The sequence below is a fragment of the Miniopterus natalensis genome, chromosome 2 (genome assembly GCF_054644295.1).
Source record: "Miniopterus natalensis isolate mMinNat1 chromosome 2, mMinNat1.hap1, whole genome shotgun sequence".
Taxonomy (NCBI): Eukaryota; Metazoa; Chordata; class Mammalia; order Chiroptera; family Miniopteridae; genus Miniopterus; species Miniopterus natalensis.
In genome coordinates, this window is record NC_142082.1 from 118,678,337 (window position 1) to 118,686,952 (window position 8,616).

Consider the following 8,616-nt stretch of genomic DNA (forward strand, 5'->3'; position numbering starts at 1 on the left):
TTACAAAAATTACAATCTACATATTTCTAATGGAAACCAGGATACTCTCTCTTCTTTTTGAGAAAACAGCATATTTGCTATTCTGTTCTACATGGTCTTTCTTTGGACTTAGTTTTCTCATCTTTCAAAATGGAGAAAATACTACCTACTGCAAATGAAACTATTTTAAGGATTCTAGCATAGTGCCCAATAAACCTTGGTTCCCTTATTTTGACTAACCTTCTCAAGTTTTATAAGATTTAATAAGTCCTAACCTGCCATAGAAATTCACAGAAAAGTGTTTTCATTGAAGGTATATTTTAAAATTAAGAGAGTTTAAAAGCCTTGCTTTTTTTTTTTTTTTTTTTAATATATCTTTATTGATTCCAGAGAGAGGAAAGGAAAGGGGGAGAGAGAGAGATAGAAACATCAATGATGAGAGAGAGAGTCACTGATCGAGCCCACAACCCGGGCATGTGCCCTGACAGGGAATCGAACCCTGATCGCCTGGATCCCAGGTCGACGCTCAACCGCTGAGCCACGCCTGGCCAGGCTAAAAGCCTTGCTTTTAAAAAATAAAAATAAATAAAAAAGACAATAGGAGCAGACCATGCATGACAAAGCAAAGTAACTGATTTCACCCATAAAAAGATGCAAAAAGTTTCTGAGGTCTTTTGACTTGTTTGTGCTGACATGATTCCTTATGTGCATTTAAGAATTCCAGTCCAGTTTCCAGTCAAGATGGTGGCATAGGTAACATTTTTTAAAAATATTAAACTTTTTCAGTTGGCCTTTTGTTTTTCTAATGTCTTAAAATTTGAAACAAAGAGACAAGTATCCCTGCAGAGATTTCACCACAAGATCCGCATCCTCTCTCAACCACATCAAAATTACAACTAAACTACAGAAAAACCATCATTCAGAACCACCTGAAATCTAGCTGAACAGAAGTCCTACAACTAAGGATTTAAAGAAAAAAGCCACATCTAGACAGTAAGAGGGGCACCCATGTATGGTGGTTTAAAATAAGGAGGAATATCTCAGCTTTAGAGGTTCCACCCGAGGAGCGAGGGGTTCCAGCCCCACACCAGGCCCTCCAGCCCAGGGATCCAGTGTCAGCAAAAGGAGTCCTCACAACTCCTAGCTGTGAAAACCAGAGGGGATTGTAGCTGAGTGAGACAAAGGGCTGCTGGAGTCCCAGGCAGTTCCTCTTAAAAAGCCTGTGCACAGACTTACTCAAACTCCCTCCCTCTGAGCTCCAGCACTGGGGCAGCATCTTGAAAGGCACCAAGGACTTACAGGGAGGAGCTGAATTATCTGGCATCAGGGAGATAGCTGGAGGGGCAGTTTTTTTTCCCCCCCAGACAGAAGTGCTGGCTGAGGTCATTTTTCCTTTTCTGAGCCTTCCCCACCCAGAGCCGGCAGGTGGGAACCATATCTAGACTCCATCCACCTGGCTCACACTGTTCTACCGGCCCTGGTGATTCCCTCAGACCATGCCCTGCTCCCCCCCGGCCCCCAGCCTGCCAACTTGTGAGCCCACACAAGCTGTTCCAGTGGCATTTCCAGATGAATTTGTTTTGTCTCATTCTTCAGACTTTTCTAAAATCTCTCAAACAAGCAGCATCTGGCCTCGGCATGCCCCGTACCTCTCATTAAGTGGCCCCAGGCCTGGCATTAGTGGCAGCCAACCTTGGTTCACAGCTTGGCCTTTCCTGGGAACCTCCAAGCCCAGTACAAGTAGAAGCCATCTGCCCGTCGCTCTGTAGCTCATACCAGGCGGCCGTGGGCAGGGCACAGGCAGCAGCTGACCTTGGCCTGCACCTTCCAAGAGGCCTCAGAACCGACAAACTTGGTGGCCAGCTTCAGACCACAGCAGAAAGCCACCCAACTGCCTCCACAAGTGACACACTCAGGAGAGGACTAAGCAGAAACCACAGGCCTGCAGAAGTCAGTCTGCTCCTTGGCGTGGGCCCCTGCACAGCTGATTCTCCACGGTGATTGCAGCCAGTCCTTGCAGCCCATTGATGTGCCAATAGCAGTCATGGGTCCACTACGCCAGGAGGGCATATGCAGCCTACACAGGAGGCAGGGGGAAACATGCCTGGGGTGCCCAGCTTGGATGATTGCGGAGGCTGTGCCACTGAACATAAAGAACACCTATGACATAAGGCCACTCTACCAACCCCAGGACACGTAGGAGCTCTACCTAACACACAGAAACAAACACAGGGACGTTGCTAAAATGAGGAGACCAAGAAGCATGTCCCAATGAAAGAACAGAACAAAACTCCAGAGAAAGAACTAAGCAAAGTGGAGACAAGCAATCTACTAATTGCAGAGTTCAAAACACTGGTTATAAGGATGCTCAGTGAACTTAGGGGAAGAGTAGATGAACTTAGTGAGAACTTCAATAAAGAGAGAGGAAACATAAAAATGGAGCTAGAAAACATAAAAAAGTACCATTCAGAAATGAAGACATTAACTGAAATGAATACATTGCAGGAAATCATCAGTTGAGTAGATGATGCAGAGGATCAAATAAGTTATTTGAAAGATAAGGAAGCAGAAAACACTGGACATACTGGTCCAGAGGAACCCAAAGAGGCCCACACAAGGACTCATCATAATTAAAATGCCAAAGGTTAAAGACAAAGAGAAAATCTTAAAAGCAGCAAGAGAAAAGCAATTAATTACCTACAAGGGAGCTCCCATAACACTGTTGTCTGACTTCATAACAGAAACTTTGCAGGCCAGAAGGGATTGGCAAGAACTATTCAAAGTGATGAAAAGCAAGAACCTACAACCAAGATTACCTTATCCAGCAAAGCTACTGCTTAGAATCAAAGGGCAGATAAAGTGTTTCCTAGACAAGAAAAAGCTAACGGAGTTCGTCACCACCAAACCAGTATTACACAAAATGTTAAAGGCTCTTCTTTAAGAAGAAGACCACTGGCCAGTGTGGTCCAGTTGATTGGAGTCTCCTCCTATGCGCCAAAGGGTTGCGTGTTTGATTCCCCTGTCAGGGCACATACCCAGGTTATGGGTTAGATCTCCAGTCCAGGTGTGTTCTGGAGGCAGCCGATCAATGGTTCTCTCTCACAGGATGTTTATCTCTCTCTGTCCCTCTCCCTTCCTCTCTCTAAAAATCAATAAAAACATATCCTCTGGTGAGGGTTTAAAAAAATTTTTTAAAGGAAAAGAAAAGATACAGATATGAATAATAAAATGGCAATAAATACATACCTATCAACATCTTAATCTAAAAGCAAAATAAACAGAACAAAAACAAATTCATAGGTACAGAGAACATTTTGAAGGCTACCAGAGGGGAGGGGGTTAAGGGGGATGGGTGAAAAAGGTAAAGGGATTAAGAAGTACAAATTAATAGCCACAGAATAGTCACAGGGATGTAAGTACAGCATAGGGAATGTAGTCAATAATATCTTAATAACTATATGTGGTGTCAGGTGGATACTACCTTTATCTGGTTGATCACTTAGCAAGTTACATAATGTCTAATCACTGGGCTGTGCACCTGAAACTACTATAATATTGTATGTCAGCTGTAATTGAAAAACAAAAACATATTTCAACTCAAAAACAGAAAAACTTTAGGATGGTGAATAGACATTTGTTCTAAGAACAACCTGAAGCATGATTATTTGAATTGTCATATATATGATTTCCACTGAGTATTTGTAAAAGAAATCAGCTAAATTTATTCCTGGAATGCTTCAATAGATAGGTTTGTTGTTGTTGTTGTTGAAATAAAACAGTAAATTATTTAACCACTCTGGGGAAAAAAAAAAATTCCAGTCCATATTGTTCATATTGTTTTCCTTTTATCTATTTTATGTTTCCTAAAATAGTAAGAAAATGCAATTTTCTTTTTTTATAACATTTTATCTTAATGTTTAAAAGATTAGAAAACTTTAGCTGAAAATATTCCTTACATCTGTCTTTCAGGGTTAGCCATTTATCTGTAAGAGGTCCTAGAATTTTATATGGAGTAATGGAATAGACATATTCATTTCTTAGTCAATATCCCTGTAAAATATTTTGTACAATAATTTGGAGTAAGAACTAAATTTTTAAATATACATTTTCTGAACTAACCACTTTACTCTTTGTGTTACCAATACTTGATGGATAGCATATGTCTTCTGAGAGAAGATAAAGTTTAAAGGAATGGTCAGGGGACAAACAATTTAAATCCTATCAAACAGCAAAAAGAATTGCTATGTATTCATATAAAAATGATCTTTATAACTAAAACTGGACATTTTATTGTTCTTATAAAAGAGTACAATGAAAAAAAATAATCTCCATCTATCAGCCAAAAGTGATCCAAGAAACAGATGGCAAAAAAAATGTTTTGTCATCATTTAGTCCATGCTAACTCCAGCACTCTAAAGAGAGAAATACTCTCCTTTAAAATTATATGTTTGCAATGTTAAAGGTGATCACCCTGATATTATAAGGTAGTGATGTACATAAAAATCAGGTACTAGAATTAGAAAAATTTGAATTTTCATCCCATATCCACTACATATATATTGGGTATATTACTTAACTTCTTAAACCTCAGTTTCCTCAGTGGTAAAATGGGAAAAAAACATGTTAACAATTATATGTAATAAATGAAATAATATACGTAACACCCTGTGTGTTGCTAATGGTAAGCAATCAAAAAGTGTTATCATTACACTTATTTATTTCATTTTTCTCTCTGCATTCAGTGTTATACTCAATATAATTAAGTATATAATTTACTCTCTAATTTCATTCCTTTTGCAGGGTCAACTCATTATCGATCAAGTTAAAGCCAGAGGGAGAAGCTTCAAAAAAAAAAATGTAAACAATAAAAAAATTCAGTTTCATTTTCATTTTTACTGTTAAAAACCAGACAATAAGCCAAAAATGGAGTCAGTTATGCTAAGCCCCATGTCATTAACTTGAGACTTAATTAAACTTTTGGCTTGTCCCAGAAATGGAATCTTAAACCAGTCAATCAAGAATCTCTTGGTCAGCACTAGTGAGGTAATCTGCCTGAGAGGAGCCTGCCAGGCCCTGCGCTGCAGGGGTGGGGAATGTCCTGCCGGAGAAATCCTTTGGCCTGGCCCTGCCAAGGCAACCAGAGGTCAAGCCATGACATTAGGGGTGAGTTCATTAAATGTATGACCAACTATAGCAGGTTGATTTTTAAGTTGATAATTTTGTATGGTCCTCGAAGGATGTTACATCCAAATGGCCTTGGCAGAAAAAGGTTCCCCAGCCCTGCCAAAAGGAAGGCATAACCTTCCTTTGCTACAGCCAATCCTCTTTTTCGCTATTATAACTTTGTTGTTCCCACTTCCTTCTGCCAATAAGTTTTTCATTTTGTACAGCTCATTGGAGTTCCTTTCTATCTGCTAGAATGGGATGCTGCTCGATTGGTGAATAAATCCAATAAGATATTTGAAATTTACTCAGCTGAATATTGCTTTTTAATACTATATTTCTCTGAAATTTCTGTTTTTAAAACTTTAAAAAATTTTCAAATACAGCTGACATACAATATTTTGTTAGTTTCAGGTATAACATAGTGATTAGATACTTATATAATTAGGAAGTGATTCCTCTGATAATTCTAGCACCTGCCTAGCACCATACATAGTTATTACAATATTATTGACTATATTCACTGTGCTGTACTTTACATCCCATGACTACTTTGTAACTACCAATTTGTACTTCTTAATTCCTTCAACTTTTTCACTCCTCTTTCCAACCTTCCTACTATCTGGGAACTATTAGTATGAGTTTATTTCTATTTTGTTTGTTTGTTTATTTTGTTCTTTTTAAAAATATATATATCTTTATTGATTTCAGAGAGAACACAGGAGAGGGAGAGAGAGATAGAAACATCAGTGATGAGAGAGTCATTGATCGAGGCCCCAACCTGGGCATGTGCCCTGACCGGGAGTCGAACCCCAATCGCCTGGATCGTAGGTCGAAGCTCAACCGCTGAGCCATGCCCAGCCAGGCTGTTTATTTTGTTCTTTAAGTTCCACATATAAGTGAAATCATATGGTATTTGTTTTCCTCTGTCTGACTTATTTCTCTTAGCATAATATTCTCTAGACCCATCCATTTTGTCACAAATGGCAAAATTTCATTCTTTTTATGGCTGAGTAATATTCCATTATATATATATGTGCATTTATTTCTATGTTCTCTATTCTGTTCCATAGATCTATGTGTCCATTCTTATACCAAGTGCCAGTTTGATTATTATAGTTATGTAGTATAGTTTGATATCGGGTTGCATGATACCTCCAACTTTGTTCTTTTTCAAAATTACTTTGGCTGTTTGAGGTCTTTTGTGGTTCCATATAATTTTAGGATTATTTGTTCTAGTTCTGTGAAAAATGTGAGTAAAATTTCAATAACAATTAAAAAAGATAAAAAGATATATTCATGCTTTTCCAAGGAATACTATAATATACCAAATTATCAGCTTTTGCTCTAATATAATATTTAATAATATTTTAGAGGTAGAGGAGGGAACAAATTACTATGATTTTCTTTATTGAGTACCTTAGTCATTAATATTTCTTTATTTGAGTGCATATATACTTAAGACATAATATTGTCCATTTGTGCCATAAATACACTGAAGAACATAACAACTGATATTTAAGGCTTAAAATAGCAAAGGTAATTTTACCACACTATAGAGATATTTCTAAATTCCGTGTAATTTGTAATTAAATACTGAACCCAAGTAACATGAATAATTACATACTCCTCTAGATTTATATAATAACCACTTTTATTTATGCATTTATATTTCTTTAACACGTCAGAGGAAGTGCTTATAAAGTCCAGAATGTTTTAATCATTGTTTTATAAAGTATTTGGGAAATTCTTGGTGAGAAATCAGAAAAAACAAACAGTTTAGAGAGGGTTTATCACACATTAAGTGCATGTGATTCCTAGCAGCACACATTAATCACAATGGTTTCACATTGTTTCTATATATAGTGACTTACTTTTTCAAAAAATTTTATGTCTCATAATGAATTTCTGAATTATGTCATAAAATTTATAGGTTTCTCTTCCCAAGCCATATTGTAAGTACCTAAATAATGGAACTTCGTTTCATTTAACTTTGAGTGAACATCAATTAGAACCTGGTACCTGACTACAACTGAATTTCATGAAAGATTCCTGAGGTCTGATTTTGGGAGACTTAGATTCATATTCTAGCCCTACTATTAATACTCTGTGGGACACAAGGATAGTTGCAAGCATTCTAAATCTCTGACTTCTCAACTGTCACATACGGATCATAACATGCTCTGCCCTGCTGACCTCATAGGTCTATTTTGTGCAATATGAATAAAAATGTGTTGTTTACTCTAAACGCATTGCTTCCTTTCTAATCATATATTCTTCACCTAAGCCTGGAGCTCTCCTTTGCCAACTCATACTAAACTAGAGGGGACAGCTTTTATATGGCCAACCTTTAGTGGCAAATAGTCCAGTTCTTACTTATTTTTTCAATAAAAACAAAATAAATTTATGTCCACAAATGTTAACTGATATTCTTTTTGATAGAAGCAATTTGAGAAGAGAAAGGTCACCAAGGACAAGAATGTGGCTACATCCATTCATTTTCTGAGCATAATTTATAGATCTGGGCAATGTTGCTAATTCTGTTATTCATCTTTAATATGCCTTGTACTTTACCAACTCTCATTGCTTGCATTTCAGTTGGAGATGTATGCCTTTCCCTGAATTGTACTTGTGTCGCAACAAAGCAGCTTAAAAAATATACATAATAAACCTCATAAACCAACTACAAATTGTGTTTTTATGATTCTGTTTTGGCAATAATTTTCCTAAATTACTTTTACTATGATATCAAACATGTATTTGACAGTTTTATTAAACTCTCCATAATTACCCAGGGTGAGTGTACTACCTGTTTCCTGATGGACCAGGGCTGAAACAGTATTAAGTATAGTAGCTAAAAAGGAAAGGAAGCTCCTGAATGTGAAGGGTTTTCATTTCACTAAAGAAGTATGACTTTGTCTTATAATCATGGGGGCCACTGAAGAGTTTTATTTATTTAAAAAAAATTTTTTAAACATATCTTTATTGATTTCAGAGAGAGGAAAGGACGGGGGGAGAGAGAGAGAGAGAAACATCAAGGATGAGAGAGTCATGGATCGGCTGCCTAGCCCGCAACCTGGGTATGTGCCCTGACTGGGAATCGAACCCCGATCTCCTGGACTCTAGGTCACGATGCTCAACTGCTGAGCCACACCGGGCCGGGAATATGAAAGCGCCCGAACAGGGACATGAACCCTGGACCCTCAGATTAAAAGTCTGATGCTCTACCGACTGAGCTATCCGGGCTGAAGAGTTTTAAATAGAAGAGGAACATTTTCAAATTTCCATGCTTATCCTAGTAGTAATAACCCAAGGTTATGGGAATTCAATGCATCAAGAGATTCTGAAATTTGAGAATTTGGCACATTTGGATCCAGTGATTTAATAAATAAAAAATGAACAAATAGCTTGTCTACATCAATTTACTGACTGCTGATAATCTAGATGAGGCAAGACAGAGAAAGGAAAACTTAT

The 8,616-nt window shown here is 37.6% G+C and overlaps 1 non-coding gene across 1 annotated transcript; it reads right to left on the reverse strand.

Moving 5' to 3' along the window:
• Nucleotides 1-8,315: 8,315 nt before the first annotated feature.
• TRNAK-UUU (transfer RNA lysine (anticodon UUU)) lies at nt 8,316-8,388 on the reverse strand. The gene has a single exon. It is a non-coding gene; the product is annotated as a tRNA-Lys (tRNA).
• Nucleotides 8,389-8,616: the final 228 nt, after the last annotated feature.